General features: G+C 37.7%; 1 protein-coding gene across 1 annotated transcript in view; it reads left to right on the top strand.

Annotated features, from left to right (window-relative positions):
* Positions 1–24,390, top strand: part of GRM7 (glutamate metabotropic receptor 7) — a 1,568,320-nt gene that overhangs the window by 691 nt on the left and 1,543,239 nt on the right. The window lies entirely within an intron of this gene.

Here is a 24,390-nt window from a genome sequence, read left to right as displayed (position 1 = left end):
GTTCATATCCCTTCCATCTCTCCCCTTTTAGCGCTCCACTCCACCGGGCTCGACTCCATCCTGGATTTATGACCCCATTTACAAGAAGCAATCTGCGAAAAACAAGGCGATGATTTAAATGGTTTTGCATTAGAGTGAAATATGGTCCGAAAACAGGCTTATAACGGTACTGGGCTCCTGTGAGAGTCTGTTAGGCACATGGAATGTGAAAGATGAGAGGATGCCTCATAATGGCATTTCCCAACTCACTAGCTTCCCCCCCCCAACACACCCCAAAGTGGCCGAGCTTTAGGAGGCACTTCTTAAACCAAGGGCCAGATTCTTAACCTAGGTTGGGATGTTCGTTGGCGTTTTCCTCGCGTTGGATTTTCTGACCTGTAGCCTGTGTCCGTGAGGGCGTGCGACAAGAGGCACGAGGACACTGCTCAAGTGGGCAGAAGCCACCCGCAGACGTGACCCCAGTTGCTTTGCTCTGGGCAATTTTGCACCTTCTAAATTGCATTTGGCACTCTGGCCACTGGCAGGAGCTGGGCGCTCAGCTTTCTACTCTCTCTACTTCAGACCTCAGCCTAGAGATGAGCTCATGCGAACTGCAAAACCAAATCGCTTTGGTTGCCTCCTCCCTCCGCCCCCCTCGCCCGCTACCGCCCAAATGCAGACCCCAACTCCACTCCTCAGCTCCGGGGACGTTACCCAGAGCAAGGCAAGAAGGCGCCTAGAGGGAGATGATAGGGTGCCCTGAGCAGGGCCTCGCGTTCTTCCAGCTCCGAGTGGGAGGACGATGGCGAAAATGCAAGGAAGGCGGATGGGGCAGCTGAGCAGTGGGGTTCTACTGCAGTGGTCCCTAGGCACCTGCTCCCGCTGCCCGTGTCCAGTGGCTCTGAGCTGCATTCCGTTTAAATGGATGGCTTTGGGTTAGGAAATTGAGTTTCTGGGTCTGTCAGTATATGACTGTGGTTTCCCTTCTCGTGCTTCTGAGCTTATCTATTTCACTCTGCCTCCCTGCTTTGCTGCTGTTTCTTTTTTTCTTTGTTTTACTTATGTCTCCCCTTTTTTTACCTGTACCCCCACCCTTAAGTTCTTATTTCATCTCCTTTCTTGAGATGAATTTTTCCTAATGCATGCCTGGCTTGGTCTCTCTGCCTTGTGATACCCAGACCCAGGTAATCCTCTCCCAGTTGTGGGGGTTCACTGTGGCATCCTTATGCCTTCTTCCCTCCAGAGCTAAAGAACTGGCTCCCTCTCAAGTGCTTTCCTTAAGCGTGTTGAGTTTGGGGAGGGGAGATTCCTTCTGAGATTCAGGCTGTCACTCCCTTACCTCCCAGAAGTGTGAAGTTTGTGTTTGCACCAGAAGGAGGGGTGCCTGTCCAAGGTTAGAACCTTGCATGTCCTCTCTGTTACTTTGAGCATCCCTAAGCCTTCTGGAGTGTGGAGTGTGCCATCATGGAGAGCCCAAGATGTCTGAAAACCCAAAAGTGTTTTGGGGCAGCAGCTTTCCTTTTGAGTTGCTTGTTTTGGGAAAGACCCAGGGCTTCTCTAAACAAAACCAATGGCCAGGAGTGTTTCCTTCAGCTTTGAGCTTAAGGCTAGAGAACTTGAAGGAGCAGTGAATGAGAGGACAGGGTCAGAGGCATTACCTAAGAGCCACTGAGAAAGATTCACAACATTTTCCTGGAGCCCTCAGGGGACTGAGGAGGGAATTTGTATTTAGCATTTTAAAATTGTCTTGCTGCTTGTTTCTCTCTCTCTCTCTGGGTTTTTTTTTTTTTTTTTTTTTTCATTCAAAGCATGGACAGTGCTGCAGATGCAAAAAGAGTGAAGTGTTTGTTAAAGTCAAAAAAGGGATTGCCTACTTGGCTGAAGGACTGTGTTTACTTAAAAAGATTCCAGGGGGAGCTGATTCCTTCTCTGGTGTGTGGACCTGAGGCATTTGTGAGGGAAAAATCTACTGCCTCACACTTAGTTCCCCCATTCTCTGGGCTGGGAAGGAAAGAAACCGAATGCCAGTGTTAGCAGTGTGGGTTGGGACCAAAACCATTCAGAGACAACACTGTCATTTTCTTCTAATTTGCAAATTGTAGCTATTCATGTTGGATTGAACAGCTGAGGGAAAAAGAGCCCTCAGTTTTCACCTGCATTTGTTGAGAAAAGGCTGGGGGTAGGAGAAATGCAGCAACTTGTAGCTTGTACTGTTAGCACTATAGAACCACCATTGGTGTGGGCCTCTGGTTAACCATTGCCCATGTTGGAATGCATATATATTCCCAAAATCTCTTCCAGTGGCCTTTTGTGCATTCAGTCTTAGAAACTCCTGGCATGCAATTCCATTCCCCAGTTTTTCAGCTTCTGCAAGCCTGAAAAATGAATAGAGAGAATAGTGGTACAGAGATCCATTGTTCAAAGGCACAGTTAGGGGTTGAGGGGAAGGATGGCAGGTGAATATGCTCTGGCATTTCAGGTTCAGTTCAATTAAGATTGTCCTATATAAAAAGGAACTCCTCCGTTGATTGGATTCCTAGTTCTCCAGTGATTTGAGTTTTCTTTTTTACCCTGTTCCTGGTTTTTCTTTTCTTCCTTTCTATTTTGTTTTGCTTTGTTTTGTTTTGTTTTGTTTTTTTGGTAGGAACTATGCTAAGCCAACCACTTGAGATATGAATTGATGGTGAGATAAGCATCTAGGCTAGGGGGAGGAATATTTAGGCACTTGAGGGGCTAGGCAGGAGAAGGATAATGAGATAGTAACTGATGTGAAGAAGAAAGCTGTGGCGGCAAAGCCTGAAATGAAGTTCTTTCTTGAAAATTAAGACTTGGGCAAGAATTACTACTCAGATGCAAATAGTGTCTATGACTTCTGATTCCTATTTTCCTACTGGTATACCAGACCAAAGGTATGAGCTGACCAAGTCTTCTTTCTGCTATAAACACACCGAATTGGATCGTAAATGACAGGTCTGAGGACAGGAATCATATCCAGTGGGTCTTTCAAATCCAAGAATTTGAGGCTAATGAAATTAGTCTGTGGCTCGGGCTCTGCCAACTAGAATTAAGTCACTGCAACTGCTCTGCAATGCATTTTCCGCCTCAGAGAAGCATCAGGGAGGAATTTCAGGAGATTTGTTTCTGAGCCTGTACAAAATAATACTCTGCTAATGCTAAGAAAGATTAAACATAAATTAATACAGACGATGAGTATGACATATTAAAAAATAATCATAGTGTGGGAAGTGGTTTAAAGTGGTAAGGTTATACAATTGGTATAAGTCCTCTTGGCCACTATTTTACAGGGCTATAAGTAACATACATAATAGTGGAAAGTAATGGGGACTTTTTTTTATTCAAAGTTTTCTCTTTCTGAATTGAAAGCAAATATCCTGAAAGTGTAAATTATACTTGATACTTCCTAACTCCGAATGAATAATATTTCATGGTCTAAAATGTAGACTTGGAAGTGAATAACATCTGTTTCAGTTGATTTTTCCCCAAAATAAAACCAGATGGAAAAAAGTGGTCAAATTGACCATTCTTGGAGCTCATTGTGAATCTAAGCCTGTGAACCTTGTACATACATTTGTAAATTTGTCAATGTTCTCTTTGTGTTTATTGAAGCTTGAATATAATGCCAAACTTTTGGGGCAACATTTTGTACATAGATACCTAGTTCATTCTCTCTCTTTCTTAGTATTTTATGTAATTGGATAAAACTGGGTACCTAGGGTGGTACAGTGTTACTATCTAGTAGGGGAAATTTTAAAAAATCTCACCCTAAAATACTCTTTTTAAAATTTTGTAAATATAAGTGCCAGCACCATTTGGAATAGTCTCTATAACAATCTCTGCCCCCGCGTTTACTGTGTTTCAGGAAATTTACCTAACAGATGGTGAGTGGGAAATTTTTGAAGGGGCTTTTTTTTTTTTTTTTTTTTTAAAGAGCAGATCAGGAAGGAACCAAGACACACACATACTATATTTGAAGATATATCCACACATGTTTTATGTATACATCTCCATTTAATTAGGAAGTTTTTTGGGCATCCTTGTCTTAAGGATAAGTGACATAATGAATGCATTTTACTTCTTTATAAAAATTTAGAATATAAAAAATCACAAATTCTACCCTCTGAATCACTCTTCCCCACCCCATATATAGTATATAGGTTCCATCAACGATTTAAAAGATGGATTACATAAAATGTTTCCCAGTCTCTACCCTACCATTAACTAGCTGTATTACCATACATAAGTCACTCACCTTTTTAAGATCTCATGTTTCTCACCTGATTTTTTTTAAATAGTTTCTAAAAGTCTTTATTCTCTTTTGTAGCATGTTTTAACTTTGAGAAAACTGCTCTTATCAAAACTCTGCAATATGTATTCCAGCTTCTACTTTGAACATGGAATGAGTTGGGTGAACTTTTTACGAATTGTGTTTTACAAAAAGCTATGAGTAACTGGGTTAATACCAGTTTAGTTGGTTCCCCAAATTCAGATGATTTCTTCTTTCCCCAGTTTGCTACTCAGTCATATTTATCAAGGCAGGTAGTGAGGAAAATTACCTCCTGGCTCTGCTTACTTCATGGTTGTAGGGTACAGGGAGGTGGTAAGAACTGTGTAGTTAACTGTGGTAGCTGTGCTACCTAATACTACATACTACAAAGTTTTGCCTGTACTGTGGCCTGTCCCTTTCCATCGTGCAAAAACACCAGACATTTCTTTTGGAAAAATTGCCAAGTAACAGTGTTAATCATGATGTTCTGCTTGTCCTTAGCCAGTATGAGTCACATGAATGAGGTCAAGCAAAGCAGGAGATTGGTTCAGGTTTGGGAATCTGACCCTGGCCAGGCCAATCAGCATCCATCTCAAGACTTTTCTGTCAGAGCAAAATGGGGAAATTGTCTCCTCTCTAGAATTTTCAAACTGTGGAGATAGGATTCTGGGGCTACCAGTGGACACCCAACACCTGAAGAGTCTTTCTGTGGAATAAAGACATGCTGAGGTAAACCAGCTAAGTGATGAAAAGAGTCTCAGAGCCCTGATAACATTCTGGAAATGTCCAAATCTAGCTATACCTGAATCTAGATAGACACCTGAATTTACAGTACATTCCCTTTCTTAAAAATTGTCCCTTCACTCTCTTGAATGTGTTTTCTACCATATACAATTAAAGCCATCATAGCTAAAACAGTGGATTCCTGACATTAAGTGAAATAATAAGAATAAACTGAATTTTCTTTATCTTTTAAGCATGGTCCTTCTAGCCCAGCTTTGGGATATTGAGAGCTCTACAACTTTTCCAACATTGACTGTAATAGCTTTGAGCATTTGTGTTCTTGATGAAGTTGAGGGAGAGGGGAAATGCTTCTGATGTAATGTGCAACCTATAGGCCTCCTATTTGGAAGCTCTGGAACCACACTCGGTTCCTTTTATTAAAGCAAATCTTTTGTTGATGCCCCCAGGGCACAGAGGCATTTTAATGGTACAATGGAGTTCAAAATACATTAAATTCCTGGGTCACTCTACAGTAAGAAACCAGCCTAACTCTATTCCTCTCCCATCTTACTTTAAATAGGTAATTAAGAACAGTTTTTCCAACAACTAAAATGCATATATGGTCACCATCTTAGAGGTCATTTATAAAAAAGTAGACTAATTCATTATTGAACCTTTTGCAAACTGACTCAATAAAAAATATATATTTTGCACATTAAGAACAAAACAAAACCAAAAATTGTAGAATAAAGCTTTTTTGTTTTTAAATCAGGTGGATATTTTTTTAGAATAGCATTGCACCAGCCACACTTAAGATTATATTTCCATCTTTTGAAAATTAACATTCTTTCAATTGTATTTATTAGTAAATGTTTCTTGTGTCAAATTATTAGATTATAAGGCAAAAAAAATAAACCTTATGAAACCACAATGATGCATATTTCATTTTATGGGAACAGATATTTTTAATAACAGTAGTGGTGATCATCATAATTATCATTTATTCAGTCTTTTGTCTGAGCCATTGTATCATGTGCTAAAAACACTTTACCCCATTTTGTTCTCACAAAAGTCCTATAAAGTATATATGATCATACCCACTGTACAGCTGAGGAAAGTAGTTATAGGATCCCAAAGTCATAGACCTAGTAGAAGCTAAGTCTGTATTCTAACCTAGATTTGTCTGACAAAACCCAGGTCACTGAAAAAAAAAAAAAAAAATTGAGTTGATTTTGACTTTTAGTGACCCCCATTGGCTTTCCAAGGCAGTAAATCTTTAAAGAAGTAGATTGCCCCATCTCCCTTCTGTGGAGCAAGTGGTGGGTTTGAACTGCCAACCTTCTGGTTATTAGTCAAATGCCTTATATGGCACTGTGCCACCAGAGCTCCTAACTACACATACTGCTCAATTATTGCAAAGTACAGAAATGTTTGAAATTATTATAGTGTTACCTATCCAGAAATTCTATTGGTTTAGAGACCTCAAAAGTGCTGATCAATTAACCACATCTATTTATGGAAATAAGTAATATTTTTTGTTCTGAAACAAGATTAATTTTGTAAGCCCAAAGAAACTTGAGCAGACAGATGCCTGCCTCTGTATAAAAGATGTTTGTTCTCCGTTATTCAACAAGTCGTCCTGTATGAAGACAATAAATATACAGCAGACTTTTCATTCAAATAAATGAGAAAAGATCTTTTTCTTGTCCTGATTTAGTGCCCATCATTATAGATCATGATAGCTCTTCCTAAACTTTAGTTCATTCACTCCACTCTTTTTGCAAAACTCAAGTGGGGAAATTCATCATTCAGATATATGTGCTAAATGAGAGGACTATATTAATACGATTGCTGGAAGTCAAGTTGATAGAGCACAGGAAGTACATCCTAATAAATATAGCATTAATGTTTGTGTGGGCTGTGGAGTGAGGGGTAGGAAAATTTTCAGAGTAATGGATTATTTTGTTTCTTGCTATAAAAGTGCTGCAGCTTAATAGTTTTATAATTGGTCATTTACAGAATTCTCCATCTCGGGCTCCTGTGTTTTCTCCATTCTGCAGCTGCTGACTCCTGTTCTTGATGGAAGGAAGCAATGAAACCACTTAGATGGGCTCAAACTGCTCTTCTGCATTATTGTTTAGATGAAAATAATGCCATTTCTTAAAGTACTATTTAAACATTTTCAGTATATTTCAGACTTAACTGTGTTCTGAAGCTATTAGCACAAGCAGACATAATTGTAGGGTGTTTTTTTTTTTTTTTTTTTTTTTTTTTTAAGAGAAAACATACCTCTATCAAGGAATTCTCAGAGTTATCATGTAGGAGTTAAGAATTAAGTTTTGCAGTTAGACCTGGGTTTCAGTCTACACTCTCCATTTATTTATTACCTGTTAGACTAAACAGGTAGTTTGTCTCTCATTATTTTCATTATCTTTGAAATGAGGATAATAAAAGTGTGTCTTTCTGATGGAGAAATTATAGGGATTGCATGGAATATACATGGACATATGTTTACCCTGAGTGTAGAATACAATGGTTGCTCAACAAACTTTATAACTATTATTTTTTTATTATGATATTAAAAATCACCATTAAATTTGCTTTAGATCACTACAGTAATACATGGTGGATTCCATTTTCAGTTTCTTTTGCTTACATGGACAATTTATACATATGAAGATGTATATTGGAACCCTGGTGGCACAGTGTGTGAAACACCCAGCTGCTAACTAAAAGGTCAGTGGTTAGAACTCTTTAGCAGCTCTGTGAGAGAAAGATGTGGCCATCTGCTTAAGATTTAAAACTTTAGAAACTTTTGGGGGCAGTTCTACACTATCCAATAGGGTCGGTATGAGTTATAATTCACTCTACAACAGTGGGTTTGATGTTTGTTTTTATATATATATGGGGGGATAACTTTAGTGATGTTATTCATTGGAATGTGAATTTTCATGGTACTGATTAAAACAAATCATGAATTCCATGGACTTTAGATAGCAGAGAAGGAGCTCTGGTGGCACAGTGCCTAAGGCATTTGACTGGTAACCAGAAAGTTGGTGATTCAAAACACCAGCCGCTTTGTGGAAGGAACATGGGGCAATCTACTTCTGTAATGATTTACTGTCTCGAAAATGCAATGGGGGATCGCTTTGAGTGGGAATCTACTAGATGGTGGAAAGTTTTGTTTTTTGTAAGATAGCAGAGAGGCTGAGCACAATGGTGGGCTTTGAAGCCAGTTACTTTTGTGTTTGAATTTCTTTTCGACCATTTTCTAGCTGTGAAAATTTGGGGAAGTTAACCATTTTGAACTTTGTTTCTTTATCTATGTTTTATTCCCCTGAAAATACTTACTAAGCAGCTAACATGCACACTTCTAGGTACTTGAGTATATCAGTGAATAAAATAGACAAAACCTTTTTTTTTTTTTCTCTTTCTTAGCTTACATTCTCACATGTGGAGATAATAACTAATAACTAACAAAAGATAGATAATAGAAGATAGACTTCATTGGAGAGCATGGTTGGGCAAGGAATTGGTGATGGGGTTGACAGAGTGGATTGGGGAAAGATTATTCCCAGGAACAACCAATGTGAAAATTCCCAAGGAAGGAGTATGCTAGGCATGTTGTAGGAATATCAGTGAGGCCACTAGGTCTAAAGCAGAGTAGTGGAGAGAAATAGCAGGGAGGACTTGAGCTCAGAGATGCAAGGAACCAGATTTTATAGGGCCTTGTAGGATATCTAAGCATTTTGTCTCTTACTCTGAAGGGAGGGAGTCAGTGGTAGGTTTTTTAGCCGAAATCTGATGAGCTATGTCTCTTATTTTAAATGAATAACTCTAATTGTGGTATTGAGAATGGGGGAAGGAGTGAAATAAGGGAGATCAGCTAGGAAATGTTTACAGACATCTAGAGAAAAGATATTGCTGGCTTGCACCAGAATGTTAGCATCAGAGGTTCTGAGAAGTGACACGTTTTAAAGGTCTGGAAAGGATTTCCTGGTGAATGGAATGTGGATGATAAAGGAAGAAAAGGGGACAAGGTGAATGAAGTATTTGGGACTCAGGCAGCTGGAAAGGTGATGTTACTATTATCTGAAACAGAGGGGCTTGAGATGGAGCAGGAGTCCTTGAGTGTAAATGGCTAATGTGCTCTGCTGCTAAGTAAAATGTTGGAGGTTCATAAGCATCTTGGAAGAAAGTCCTGATGATCTAGCTCCAAAAAAATATGGCAGTGAAAAGCTATGCAGTACAGTCCCACTCTGACTCACATAGGGCCACAAAGAGTCAGAATCAATTTAAGCGCAACTGGTTTTGTTTTGTTTTTTGACGCGGAGCCAATTAAAACTCAGTTTTGGGAATATAATGTCTGAGGTGCTTTCCTGATGTGCAAGTTAGAGATGCTGAATATACAGTTGGATATACAAATGTGAGGTTGTGAAGAAGTATTTGGAGTAGAGATACTTTTTTATTTTTTAATGACAGCATAAAGAATTTTTACATGAAAGTGATTTTAAAAATTAAATGAAGTAATGGAATTAGTACTGAGGGTTCTAAAAACACTTAGTTAAAAAAGTTATTATCTTAAATCTTAAAAACCCTGTAGTTGGTTTGTTATTACAATAAAACTGAACAAAAAATAGTATCATAAAAATTTTAATCACATTTGTGACACACTTTAGTCAAGATAACATAACAATAAATATTTGGAATAAACATTCCAATTTCCTATCTTTCTCTCTGATATTATAGTTACAATCATGTAAGGTGTAAGTTAATTTTAATAGGATGTTTTTTTAATCAGAAGTAATTCTGAACTATATAGTTCATTGCAATGATACATATTATTATTATTATTTTCTGCTCATCAAACTCAGTTAAGAATTTATCAGCAGCATACATGATAGAGTTGAGGAAGTTACTCAGATATTCAAGAAAAAATATTGTGTTTATCTTTTAGTACCCATATGAGTACCTACTTTGAACAATTTCACCAGACATTTCACTTCTTTTGCTCACTTTACTATTGAAAAATATTGGAATACTATTTCACTAGCTTTAAGCTCCCTTAAGATATTTATTAACCCATAAACAAGCTTTCTGCCTTAACCAAAATTCTGTTCCTTATTCATTTGGTTACCAGATATTGGTCCATGTATGTACTTATACTAAATATGCGCGACCATGTTGTCTCTACACATCTATAATTTTATCGTCACATTATCATCATGTAAGCTATATTTTAATTATAATTATAACACATTTTAAATCAACACATATCCATTTCCAGGGGAAATGTTCAAGGGGAGAGTAACGTAGTAAATTTTATCGAAATATAGCATCTGAAGAACAGAACAGAGGGTAATTGCGTAATTCTGTATCCACTATAATTAAGTTCAGTGGAGTTGGCATAATAGAATTAAAGTTTTAAAGAAAAACCAAAACAACAGCATTGAGGCACCATGGCTTCCTCTTATCCACCCTCTCACATCAGAGTGCAGAGACTTAGCGTCTCTCTGTGCAGAAATAGACAAAGGAAGAGGCCGGGGGAAGAATGGCACACATGAGAAGAGTGAGACTAAGAACATCGAAATGGAAATGTGATAATGCTTTTGTAATTGGTAGATGGGGACAAAGTAGTAGCTTGAATGCTTACTGGGACCACATTTTCTGGAACAGTTAAGCCCATTGTCAAATATGCTGTTCACAGCAGCCTCATTCATACTTATGTTCTAATCTTTACTTCATGTTTCTTGATAGTAGGATGAGAAGATTATCACAAAAATTGTATGAGGCAAAGCACATCATTTTAAAATAATCAATAATCCCTCTGCTGCCACATTCTAAGCTCTCTCACCCACTTTTTCTCCCCTTTCATGGGCTTAATGTAAGTTCACCATCCAGGAGAATGCTATAGGGAAGCATCATCATAATTTTCATATCTGAGGAGTCATTATACCATCTGAACAAATCTCTGCTTTCCATTTGCTTATTTTGAGACCTTGGGCAATTTACCTCATGTCTCCAGGCCTGTATTCTCATCTGTAAAATGAGGATAATAAATTTTCCCTCTTTATAGGACTATTGTCAAGGTCAAATGAAGTCAGTCATGTCAAGCACTTAGCATATTGCCTAAAACATAATAAGATGTATTGGTTAGTAATGTTATTCTTGCCATACCAGATGCTATCTTTCCTATGCCTTACTCCACCCCTTTATTCCTATCATGTTCCTACAAGGGCAGTGTTATCACAGAGCGTTTGTTTCCACTGGTGTCTGATCCTTAGTGCCCTCATGAAGGCTGGCCCAGGACACAGCAGTTATTGCTGTTTATTGAAATGATCTCTGTTTTGAGGAGTGAAATACGGTGCGGAGGCCAGACAGGGTTACGAATGAATTTGAATCTCATTTCCATCACCTTGGGACATGGGATCTTCAGATGTTTATCATACCCTGTCTAAGCCTAAGTCTTCAGCTGAAAAAAAAAGGAACCATGATATTAGGACCTACTGTATCATGTTGTTGTAAGTAAAAATGAATAGATCCTTTTAAAGCACTTGGTACATCGTTTGAGCTGTATTAAGCAATAAATGTTAGTTATCATGACTAATACAATATTATTATGTAATTGAACAAATATGAGGCCCTTCCTTTTCTTATACATTTGCACATGATCCCTTGAACAACTTGTTAATCTTCTTCCTCTTATTCTTAATGAGAAGACAATAGGCTGATTGGGAGAAAATCATTGTATCATAAAGTGAGGACACTCAGATAGGAGTTATTTGCTCTGGGTTTTTGTTTTTGTTCTTCCCCTACTAGTGTTAGCTAATGTCTTGAGTGCTCACTAGATGCAAGGCACTTTCCTGACCAACACAAATGAACTATGCCATTTATTCCCCTCAGAGCCATGCAGTAAAAGTATATGCTATTCTGACTGTCCCCCCACCACTTAATGCACAAGTGGAATAAACCACCAAACAAACCAAACTCACTGCCATCAAGTCAGATCTGACTCATAGTGACCCCTCCTTGGGTTTCCAAGGCAGTACCACTGTGGAAGTAGATTGTCCAACCTTCCATTGGAAATGGTTACTTTCTTATGTTAAAATGTGGTAGAGGTGGGACTTGAACTCAGATCTGTTTGACTCCTAATAGTGTGCCTAGATAGGTTACTAAAGTTTCCTCAGTTCTAACTATTTATAATGAACTTTTCATCTGAATTCAGTCTTTCATGGGATAGGGAAAGGTAGGGCAGGAATCACTGTCCTTTGAACAGTATTCCTACCAGCTATGGCTTCAGGGCTGCTTTATGACATCAATTCATTCCACATATGTAGAGGTAGGGTTTGAACCGAGATCTACAAAGACATTTTACATCCATCATGTTAGTGTGAGCTCCCTTCTTTAATTCACACACAGCAGGCCATTAAGTCTTGAGCAGGTTTGCTTCATGTGGGGGAACAGGTTTAATGTTGAGAATCTTGCTTGCTTAACTTACTCTGACAAAAACAAGACATGCTTGTGGGTTCATAGGCATCTTAGTGCCATGGTTTTCACTATTTTTGCCTGGGATTAATGACAAAAAGGCCACTGGTCTGGTTATAGAAAGTGGGTGCATTCATGGGCTTGTGGGTCCTAAATACATGTGGACATCATGTGTCATCAACATGCAGCTGCCTGCTATTTCCCGCTACTCCTGCTTTTTATAAACTAAACAAGTATTCCCTTATTCTTCTTGTAGATGAGCTCTTGCTTGACAATGGTGCTAGAGCTGAGCATCCTCTAGTTCATTGTTGGCTAAACCAATGATTTTTCAAATACACTCTTTGAATAATACTTAAGGTATACTGATGTTCTACTGCTAAGTGTAGAAAATGGTTCTTCTATATTTAATAGGGATAAAAGGAATAAATAGGCCACTGGATAGAATTTCCTATTATATATATATACAAACACACCCACACACACATACACACACACACACATATATGTTGTTGTTGTTATGTGCCGTCAAGTTGGACCCGACTCATAGCAACCCCTTCTTGGGTTTCTGAGGCAATATCACTATGGAAGTAGATTGCCCTATCTTCCTTCTGAGGAGTGGCTGGTGGGTTTGAACTGCCAGCCTTCTGGTTAGCAGTCAAGTGCCTTAGGAACTACATTACCAGAGCTCCCAATATATACATATGTATATATATATATATATATATATATATTTATATATGTGTGCATGTGTGTGTGTATGAGAGCTCTGGTAACGTAGTGCCTAAGGCATTTGACTGCTAACCAGAAGACTGGTGGTTTAAATCCACCAAACACTCCTCGAAAGGAAGACTGGGCAATCTACTTCTGTAGAGACACTGCCTCGGAAAGGCAAGGGGAGGGGTCACTAGGAGTCAGAGCTGACTCCATGACAGTGAGAATTTTTTTTTTTTTTGTATGTATATGTGTGTGTGTGTGTATGTATGTATGTTGTTGTTAGGTGCCATCGAGTCGGCTCTGACTCATAGACATCCTATGTGCAACAACGAAAACATTGCCCAGTCCTGCACCAGCATCACAATCCTTGTGATGCTTGAGCCCATCTTTGCAGCTACTGTATCAATTCATGTCACTGAGGGTCTTCCTCTTTTTTGCTGACCCTCCACTTTACCAAGCATGATATCTTTCTCCAGGGAATGGTCTCTTTTGACAACATGACCAAAGAACAAAGAAGGTGAGACAAAGTCTGGCCATTCTAACTTTCAAGGAACATTCCGGCTGCACTTCTTCTAAGGACGATTTGTTAGTTTTCCTGGCACTCCATGGTACGTTTTGCATTCTTCACCAACACCACAACTCAAAAGCATCAATTCTTTTTGGTCTTCCTTATTCATTATCCAGCTTTCACATGCATACGAGGCAATTGAAAGCACTATAGCATGAGTTAGGTGCACCTTAATCTTCAAAGAGAGATCTTTGCTCTTTAGTACTTTGCAGAGATCATTTAGAGCAGATTTGCCCAGTGCAATATGTCTTCTGATTTCTTGACTGCTGCTTCCATTGGTGGTGACTGTGGAACCGAGTAGTATGAAATCTTTGACAACTTCAATCTTTTCTCCATTTATGGTGATGCTGCTTATTGGTTTGGTTGTGAAGATTTTAATTTTCTTTATATTGAGGTGTAATCCATACTGCAGACTGTAGTCTTTAATCTTCATCAATAAGTGCTTCAAGTCATCTTCACTTTCAGCAAGCAAGGTTGTGTCATCTGCATATCACAGGTTGTTAATGAGTCTTCCTCAAATTCTGATGCCTCATTCTTCTTCATATAGTCCAGCTTCAGTTTATGTGCTCAGAATAAAGATTAATAAATACAATACAACCCTGACACACTCCTTTCCTGATTTTCAACCATTCAGTATCCCCTTGTTCTGTTGGAATGACAGCCTCCTGGTCTATGTTCAGGTTCCTCATGAGTATAATCAACTGTTCTGGAATTCCCATTCTTTTCAATGCTATCCATAATCTGTTATGATCTACAGGATTGAATGCCTTTGAGTAGTCAATAAAACACAAGTAAACCTCTGTCTGGTATTTGCTTTCAGCCAAGATCCATCTGCCATCAGCAATGATATCCTCATTCCACATCTTCTTCAAAATCCAGCTTTCATGTCTGGAAGTTCCCTGTCAACATATTGCTGCAACCATTTTTGAATGATCTTTATCAAAATTTTACTTGCATGTGATACTAATGATATTGTTAGATAATTTTCACATTCTGTAATATTCTCTTTCTTTGGAATACAACCATGAATCTCTTGCAGTCAATCAGCCAGGGAACTGTCTTCCTAATTTCTTGGCATAGATGAGTAAGTGCTTCCTGTGCAGCATCCATTTGTTGAAACATCTTAGTGAGTATCTCGTGAATCCCTGGAGCCTTGTTTTCCACCAATGCCATTAGTGCAGCTTCAACTTCTTCCTTTAATACCATTGGTTCTTGATCATGTGCCACCTCCTGAAATGGATGAACATCAACCAGTTCTTTCTGGTACAGTGCCTCTTTGTATTCCTTCCATCTTCTTTTGATATTTCCTGAATCATTCAATATTTTGCCCATAGAATTTTCAATATTGCAATTCAAGGCTTGAATGTTTTCTTCAGTTCTTTCAGCTTCTGGTTTTCTAACTCAAGATCTCTGCACATTTTATTTTAATAATTGACTGTCTTCTCAAGCTGCTCTTTGAAATCTTGTCTTCAACTCTTTTATCTTGTTGTTTCTTTCATTTGCTTTAGCTACTCTCCATTCAAGAGCAAGTTTCAGAGTCTTTTCTGACATCCATTCTGATCTTTTCTCCCTTTCCTGTCTTTTTAATGACTTTTTGCTTTCTTCATATAAGATGTTCTGATGTCATCCCACAATTCATCTGGTTTTCAGTCATAGGTGTTCAATGTGTCAGATCTATTCTTTAGTTGGTCTCTAAATTCAGGTGGGATATAACCAAGGTCATATTTTGGCTCTCATGGACTTATTTTAATTATCTTCAGCTTCAACTTGAACTTGCATATGAGTGATTGATCTAACAGTTATTACCTGGCATTCTTTTGGCTGAAGGTGATGAGCTTCTCCATTGCCTCTTAGCACAGATGTAGTCAATATGTTTTCTGTGTATTCCATCTGGTGAAGTTTAAGTGTATGGCTGCTGTTTAAGTTGTTGAAAAAGGTATTTGCTATGAATAAGTTGTTGGTCTTAAAAAATTCTATCACACAATCGCCAGCATCACCGACACCTTATTTTTCAACTACTCATGATTTTTCTTTTTCCTGTCTGCATTTCAATCACCACTAGTAATCAACATATCTTGCTAATAATCAACATATCTTGATTGGATGTTTGGTACATTTCAGGCTGCAGAATTTGGTAGAAATCTTCAATTTCCTTGTCTTTGGCTTTGGAGGATGATATGTAAATTTTAATAATAATAGTACTAATTGGGCTTCCTTGTAGGGGTATGTGTGTGTGTGTGTGTATATATATATATATATATATACATATATATATATATATACATATATATGTACATATATACATATCTATGTATAAATTTTTTATATATAATTAAATATATATGTAATAGATGTACATTTTGCCTTCCATTAACTCTCACTGCTGTTGAGTCGGATCCAACTCATAACGAACCCCTCCTTGTGTTTCTGAGTTGGTATCACTATGAAAGTAGGTTGCCCAACCTTCCTTTCAAGGAATGGCTAGTGGATTTGAACCACCAGACTTCTGCTTAGCAGTCAAATGCCTTAGGTACTATGCCACCAGAACTACTTTGGTTTCCATTAGCAAACAGAAAATGAAATTGTTAACAGCAACACAAAAAGGAATAGTAATGGCTGATCAGGTTTAACTCAATAGCTTGCTTTTTTATAGATTTGTGAATTTATATGTGTAGATACATTTTTCTGATGAAAATGTTTCTTTCACTTTCCACCAAAGTTAAATTCATTTAACACCAATATAGCATGTCCCTAATGTCTGAGTGTGGTTTTAATCTTTAATAGCTTCAGCATTATAAATATTTCCAATATACAAAAATGCCCACATAATTTGAAAGCTTAGAGATTTAAATTGCTCTTACAATTATTTATTTCTCTGAATTCTACAAAGTAAATACATAATTTAAACTTTTCCTATCCCTTTGTTTGAAGATGACAAAGACTGAAACACAAAAAATTTTAATTAAACATAGATTAAATTTTTTTCAAAACTAAATGGCAAAGAAATTTAAATAATTAAACTTTCATAATGTGTTTGGAGCTCTGGTAGCATAGTGGCTAAGACACTTGCCTGCTAACCAGAGGGCTGGTGGTTCAAACCCACGAGCCACTCCTCGGAAGGAAGGTTGGGCAATCCTACTTCCGTAGTGATACTGCCTCAGAAACCCAAGGAGGGGTGGCTATGAGTCGGGTTTGACTCGACGGCACATAACAACAACAACAACAATAATGTGTTTGAGTTTGAATATATAGTATTCACTCTTCTGAAGGAATTAAACTTGAAACTGAGTAAGAATTTGTGGATACTCTGTACAATGAACAACTTCTTTGAGCTTCAAACTGTAAAGTGTGCTGGTGATTTTAAGATTATCCTGGTCATCACTATCATCACCATCATAGTAGTAATAGTACAAATCACAAAAGCAAATTCTTCCAGGGTTTTTTTTTTTTTTTTTCCAATTGCTCACATTTTATTGAGAAAATAGTAAAAAACACACATTGGAAAACCTCAACCAAACCCAAACCACTGCCAATGAGTTGATTCTGTCTCAAATCAACCCTAAAGGATAAAGTAAAATTGCCCCATGGAACTTCTAAGACTAAAATCTTTAAAAAACCAGACCACCACTTCTTTTTCCCATGGAATTACAGGTGGATTCAAACCATTGGCCTTACAATTAACAACAGAGATCTTTAACCACAGTGCCTGCCACCAGTACTATTGTACTATTTTAGAATGAAAACAACTCATTTCCATGAAGTTGATTCTGACTCATAGTGACCCTTTAAGACAAGGTAGAAATGCCCATAGTGTTTCCCAGTCCATAATTCTTTAAGTAAACAGACTGCCTTATCCTTTTCCTGATAGCCAGCAGCTGATGGGAACTTTTGGGAACTTTTGGCTAGCAGCCCAATGCTTTAACCACAGAGCCACCAGAACTCCTTTAGAAATTAAGAGTAGTTTTAAAATACTAATGTGCAAAAGAATTACATGGAAATTATGTTAACCAGGCAGATTATTGGACCTCTTTTTCAGCTGGACTGGTATAAGGTCCTGGGAAGCATATATATATATATATAATTTTATTTTAAGAATTTGTTTTACATTCAATGTTATGTATACATTTAGTTTCACTCCCCATTTACCATGCCCAACCCTAACCTAGTCTCCTCCCCTCCCTGCCCAGCAACCCTCCCCCCTGCCCCTCATAGTTATGCACTCCTATCTGTCCTGTATTACCTCTGTGTGAATGTTGCCTCTCTGGTGTCCCATGGTCTATTGCTCCAAGGGATGTATTTCCATAGAGTATGTGAGTGTGTCCCCCTGGGTTTGAGTTGTCTGCATGTACATCTTGTTAACTATGGATCTGAGAGCCAGCCACTGGGGGTACGTTTTATTCCAGGCACAGAATGTATTCCAGGGCCATAGTATTGGGGATCTCAGCAGACTACATCTGACCAGTAATTCCAGTCATTATTGAGTTTTTGGATTTTGTTCCACGTGTTTGCTCCCACTCTATCCAGGATCTTCATATTTGATGCTTTCCTGGGTGGTTGGCATTGGTAGCCAGACACTATCTAGTTTTGCTGGTGTCAAGGGCCATTGTGTCCTAGGGCTGATTGCTTCCAAATTTATAAGCTCCCCCAAGCACTTCTGAGATGCTGGTCTCAATTGTTTTCAAATCTTAACATGCATCAGAATCACCTGGAGGTCTTTAAAACAAGAGTGCTGGGCATCACCTCAGGATTTTTGGTATGAATTGGTTGCATATCTAACCAAAGTAGAGACTACTGGTCTAAGGACCATAATTTGAGAACAACTTGTTTATGGAAAACACTTTAAGAAGCTACAGTAAGGGGTTGTGTGTGTCATTAAAGAAATATTTACAGAGAACCATAGGAGAGTAAAGGGTCTCTCACCCAATTTAGCCCAAGGTGATGATAGTAGCTAGAAATTGTTGAGCCTGGCAAGGTTATAAGGGTTTTACTTGTGTGAACTCATTTAATCCTTTCAGTAAGCCCCTGAGGTATGCACTACTTATTGTCCCCATTTTACTGATGATCCTAGAGAACTTAATTAATTTGCCTACTCACACAACTGGTAAGAGACATGTTAATAATTCAAATCTGGAAGTTTGATTCTAGAGCTCACATTCAACCATTCTTTGCTTCTAGGTAATGGTAAAAGGTTGTCAGCCAGAGCTTCCTGGAGAAGCTGAAATCTGAGTGTATTTAGAAAGATAAATGTTGTAAATGATTACTAATGTTAATTTTCTGTGGAAAGTACCAGGGCTTCCAGACGAACCCACCTTCCCCACACACCTACCTTAAGCAAGTCAGGTTATCAGGAATTTACAGTAAGAGTATAACTATGGGTTATTTGCAAGGGTTCTAGAAACCTGAGGTTAGAATTCAGTATGAGCAGTGAGTTTAAATGATATAATAGAAATTTGATAAATATGACTTAACTTACTTTTCTCATGTAACAGGAAGTTTGGACATATTCTTGCTAGTGTCCATGCAGCTACTGAAAAATATCAAGAAGGAAATATGCCCTTCTATCTTCCTGCTATCTCATCTCTAGTGTGTCACTATGGTCCCCATAGGTGCAAAGTAGCTGCCAATCCTCCAGCAATGCATCCTTTGTTCTAGACAGGAAGAAAGAAAAAATAAATTCCAAATCATTAAAGAATATTATGTGCTAGAAATCCTTAACCAACTTTTACTTAGATCTCATTAACTGGGAATTTAAAGTGGCTGCCTTACCTTTATGGAAATTGGGCGTTCCCTCAATTTGGGTTCTTATAGTAAGGTATAAGGGGAGAGTATTACTTAAGCAGCCAGCAGTGTTTCTACAAATTTCCTCCCCAATCTCCTCAAAAAATACTCCCAAGCTTTATTTTACTTAATATATCTTACTTTGGAGACAGGTAGAGAAACATTACTTATCTGTAAATAGTCTTTTCAAAAGGGTACAATTACATAATTATACAGCCCCCTAGAGAGCTTCTTTCGTCTAAAAACTCTTTGAAAAATGCTCAAGGTTGGGGACATTTTGATCTTAATTTAGTAACTTGCCGTTGATTATCCTAGAATGACATCCTCTCTCTGCAGATGTTCTGCAGGCTTTAGAAAATTCTAGAAGAAGTGGTCGGAGAAGTTTTGTGGTACGTATCTAAGCAATATGGATCACTCAAAAATAAAAATTCATTTAGGGACCAAAACCACTTCATCTCTTTGTTATTCTCTTACTTTTTACATTTCCTCAAATTTCCCTTTCCAAAATGCCTTTGAATAGATCTATTTGAGATTATCCATTTCTTCTGTGTAATTCCTTTATTACTAGGTATTCTTCATCACTCTGTCTTTCACTCCTCTTTGTCAAAAGCATTTCTCTGGGTCCTCAGCAATTCTTCTACTCTCACAATTGAACTTTTATATCTCAAACTAAAGGAACAATGTGCTATGACTTCTTGATAAAGGTGCAGTATATTTCCTTTTGTCAGAAAGTTAGAGTTCCTGATCAAATTAAATATGTAATTCTTCTGAGAATTACAACAAACAAACAAACAAAAGTAAAATAAAAATAAAGCACAGGAAGAGAATTGGAGTTGTTTCCATTCAAACACCTCATTTTACAGGTAAGGCAACTAAGGCCTAAAGAAATAAATGCATTAGTTAAAGAAACAGTAAGAGATAATCTTAATTCTCAGTAGGGTGACATATTACACATTAATTTTCACTCACTCAGTAGTCCAAGATGGTGGTTTGGAGTCTGGTGAGACCCCCAATTCTATGGCCCTGGGGTACATTCTGCAGCTAGAATAAACCTCACTCCTAGGGGCTGGCTCTCACCCCAATAGTTAACAAGACGTACATGCAGACTACTTAACCCAGGGTGACACACCCACATACTCCATGGAAATTCATCCCTTAGAGCAATAGACCATGGGGCACCAGAGAGGCAACATGCACATGGAGGAAATGCAGGACAAACAGGAGTGCATAACTATGAGGGGCATGGAGGGAGGGTTACTGGGCAGGAAGAGGAAGAGACTGGGTTAGGGTTGGGCATGGTAAATGGGGAGTGAAACTAAATGTACACATAACATTAAATGTAAAACAAACTCTTAAATAAATAAATAAATAAATAAATATGAAGAAAAAGAGAATAACAATAACAAAAAAAAAAGATGGTGGCTTGGTAGTCAGTTTTCTGTTCAGTTATTCAGGAACCTACCATTTTCATCTCATGACTACATTTGCCTTAGAAGGGAAAACCAGTTGCTTTGGAGTTGAGGCCAACTCATGGTTACCCCATATGTGTTAGACTAGAACTTTGTTCCATACAGTTTTCAATGGCTGATATTTGAGAAGTAGAATTGCAGGCCTTTCTCCCAGTGTGCTGCTAGGTAGACTTGAACCTCCAACTTTCACTTAGCAGCTGGGAGGGTTAACCAGTTATATGACCCAGAGATTCCTCAGAAAGGAAAGAAGAGTGGAAATTATAAGCTAAACTATAAAGTCATCATTCCTCAAATCTAAACTCTTCATATCACTTCTGATCACATTATTTGGGCAAGAGTCAATAGTGTGGTCACATCCAGATGCCTGAGGAGATGGATAATGTACCAGGATTGGTTTGGACAGTGTCTACATTATGAAGGCACATTAATAAGTCTTTAGAGAAGAACTAGCTATGTCTGCCACAAAGAGTTTTTTGCTTTGTTTTGTTTGTTTGTTTATATATTTTTAGCATGAGTTAACATGAGATTCTACCTTAAAAAAATATAGATCAAGTTACCTGTTGTTGCTGTCTTTCCTAGTTCAAGATAATTACTATTTTCATTCCTGCCACCTTGTCCGATCCTCAATATCAGTGTGATGAAAACTGTGAAAGAAATTATTCCATAGTCTCTGATGCTTTGAAAAGTAACATTGTTGTTGTTGTTATTTGCCATCGAGTCAGCCCCGACTCATAGCTACCCCTCTGAGGCAGTATCACTATGGAAGTAGGAATGCCCAACCTTCCTTCCAAGGAGTAGAGTACTCAAAACCTAGCAATTTACTCTGGGACACTTTTACCAATTTGAAATGATGAATTTTTGGAAGGTAAATTGATCAATAATTGATGTAGAAAAAGTTCTGATTTTTCTTTTTCACAAATATTCAGAGCTATGCTTCAAAATAAATGGAGAGTTAGAGAAATCTCAGTTTTGGCCACAATTAAAATATTTTTCATTGTACAAGTAGTACAGCCTCATTGTGATAACTCCAAAAAGTGGGAGGGTATAAAGAAAAACATCTAAAAATAACTCAAAATCCCATTTCCAATAAATTATCTCTGTTAACATTTTGGATTGTATATTTCAATATTGCTTGTGAAAGGAGATTGCACACAAACATAATACAAACATAGGTTATCTTTGTTAAATCAAACTATACAACTATCTTTTAACATCTTCCTTTTATTATATTATGAACATGTTCCCATTACACTTAATATAAGCCTATGCCATCAATTTTAATTTTAATACAGCATTCTATTATTTATTTAACCAATTCCCTACTGATTAATGTGTATGCTGTTCTCCTCCCCCTTTTTTTTGCTACTATAAACAATGAGATAAATATTCTTGTTCATCTGTCTTTGAGCATTAATCCTTTCCTTTCTTTAGAATGATTTTCTGTAAGTCGAGTGACTGCTTCTTAATTCTGGTAAGTAATGGCATTCTGCGCAAGTCCCTCAAACATCTTAGGCCCAATTTTCTTTTTTATAAAAAGGGAATACTGTCCTATGCCTTGAAGCTCATATAGCCTTGCCTGATCTAGAATAGGGCTGGTCCAAAGTGGTTACTTGGTTAATCATAGATATTGTAAATATCATGCTTCATTTTATTTTCTAAGATTGCTGTTCTTATGTGGAACTCTAAAATCTGTTCTGAGAGTGGACTGTGGCAAAATCACAAAGCTGTATAGACTCCTCCAATACTCCACATATATACTTCACTCTATTCTTAGGTCATTTACATAATGGAAAAAATGATGCTGAGCATGATGATTCCAAAATAATGAGAAATAACCTGACTGAAGTTTCAATTATATACACAGAAACTCAGGTGGACTCCCATGCCTGGTGCAAATGGAGGAAAGGCATTATTTTTACATTATAAAGGAGGTCAAAGGACTTGAGGAGATATGAGTTCAAAACTGAGAAACCATGGAAAAGATGTCCCCATTCCCTGTGTGTCCAAACCACACCTGCCTGTAAGAGCTTATAAGTTCAATAGCCAGAGTCCCTACCTTATACCCACCAGCCACTCCTTGGAAGAAAGAATGTGCAATTTACTTCCACAGTGATGCTGCCTCAGAAACCCAGGGAGGGGTCACTATGAGTTGGGATCATCAACTTGACAGCAGTGAGTTTGAGTTAGAAGTAAATTATACCCCACAACTAACAGCCAAAAATGGTTGTACTCATAGTAGTAGTCAAAATAAATGCCTTTAATGTTTTCTATGCATTAGGCATTTTATAGTCATAATGTACTGAGGGATGTTATATTGTTATGCTCAAGAGTGAAGTTTCTTCAGCTACAATGGAGATGAGCCTTGCCTCAATCACTTCTTAACTGAATAATTGTTAGTCCATTGTTTAAGATTTCTATGCTTCAGAAATTATCTTTCTTTTTTCCTTCTGCAAAAAAAAATACCAATGGCATGTGGATTATTTGATGAACCAATAAATGCTTAATTCAGATATCTGTGACACTGAGCACTGTATTACCATTTATCATTATTCTCTATATTAATTCTTAGATATTATCAGTAATAACAACAATAATAAAAATAAATAGTAGTAAAAAAGTTTGTAAAAAATGCTTACTATTGCTAGGCACTTTACATATATTATCTCATTTAATCTGTACCATAATATTAAGATATAGATATCATCATTGTCATCCAGGAGGGGACTGAGGATTCACAAGATGGAGTAGCTTGCCCAGGATATGAACTCAGGTCCAAAATCACTCCAAAATTCATGTTCTCTACACAATGTCTATACTTTGACTACTGAATTTATTATTGTTATTTTTAACTTCCAAGAATCTGACCTGAAATCTCTTTCTTTATTTGGGAAATTTTCTACTTTGTAAGCCTTGGTAAGAGGTAGAACCTTGCTCACACTCTACAAGCTAGAGCATTATTTACTCATGTTCTCAATACCCTTTGCAGCTGGAATACAATCACATGACCTAGGGTTAGCCAATTGAACCCATATTCTAGATTTAGAATTAAAAGGTAATGATAGGAAGAAGCAAGGAGAACAATGGCTGTTGCAGTGCCTGGGTCAGCATCCTGTATCTAGTTCCTGCCCCGTCAGCAAGGCAAGCTGGGACATGTAATTTTGAGCTAGCATGATTCTATAATTTTGGCACCATAGCCTTGGCTTCTGGTTGTTAAGTCTGTAGTTACTGAAAGCTACCAAATATTCTTTCAAAAAATTTTAAATTTATTTTCCTACTCAAATCAGTCATGTCTTATGTTGTTATGTGCCATCGAGTCGGACCCGACTCATAGTGACCCCTCCTTGGGTTTCTGAGGCAGTATCACTATGGAAGTAGATTGCCCCATCTTC

The sequence above is a fragment of the Orycteropus afer genome, unplaced genomic scaffold, assembly GCF_000298275.1.
Source record: "Orycteropus afer afer isolate SDZICR_OR568_19922 unplaced genomic scaffold, OryAfe1.0 scaffold00144, whole genome shotgun sequence".
NCBI lineage: Eukaryota > Metazoa > Chordata > Mammalia > Tubulidentata > Orycteropodidae > Orycteropus > Orycteropus afer.
This window is presented reverse-complemented; position numbering and strand designations above follow the sequence as displayed.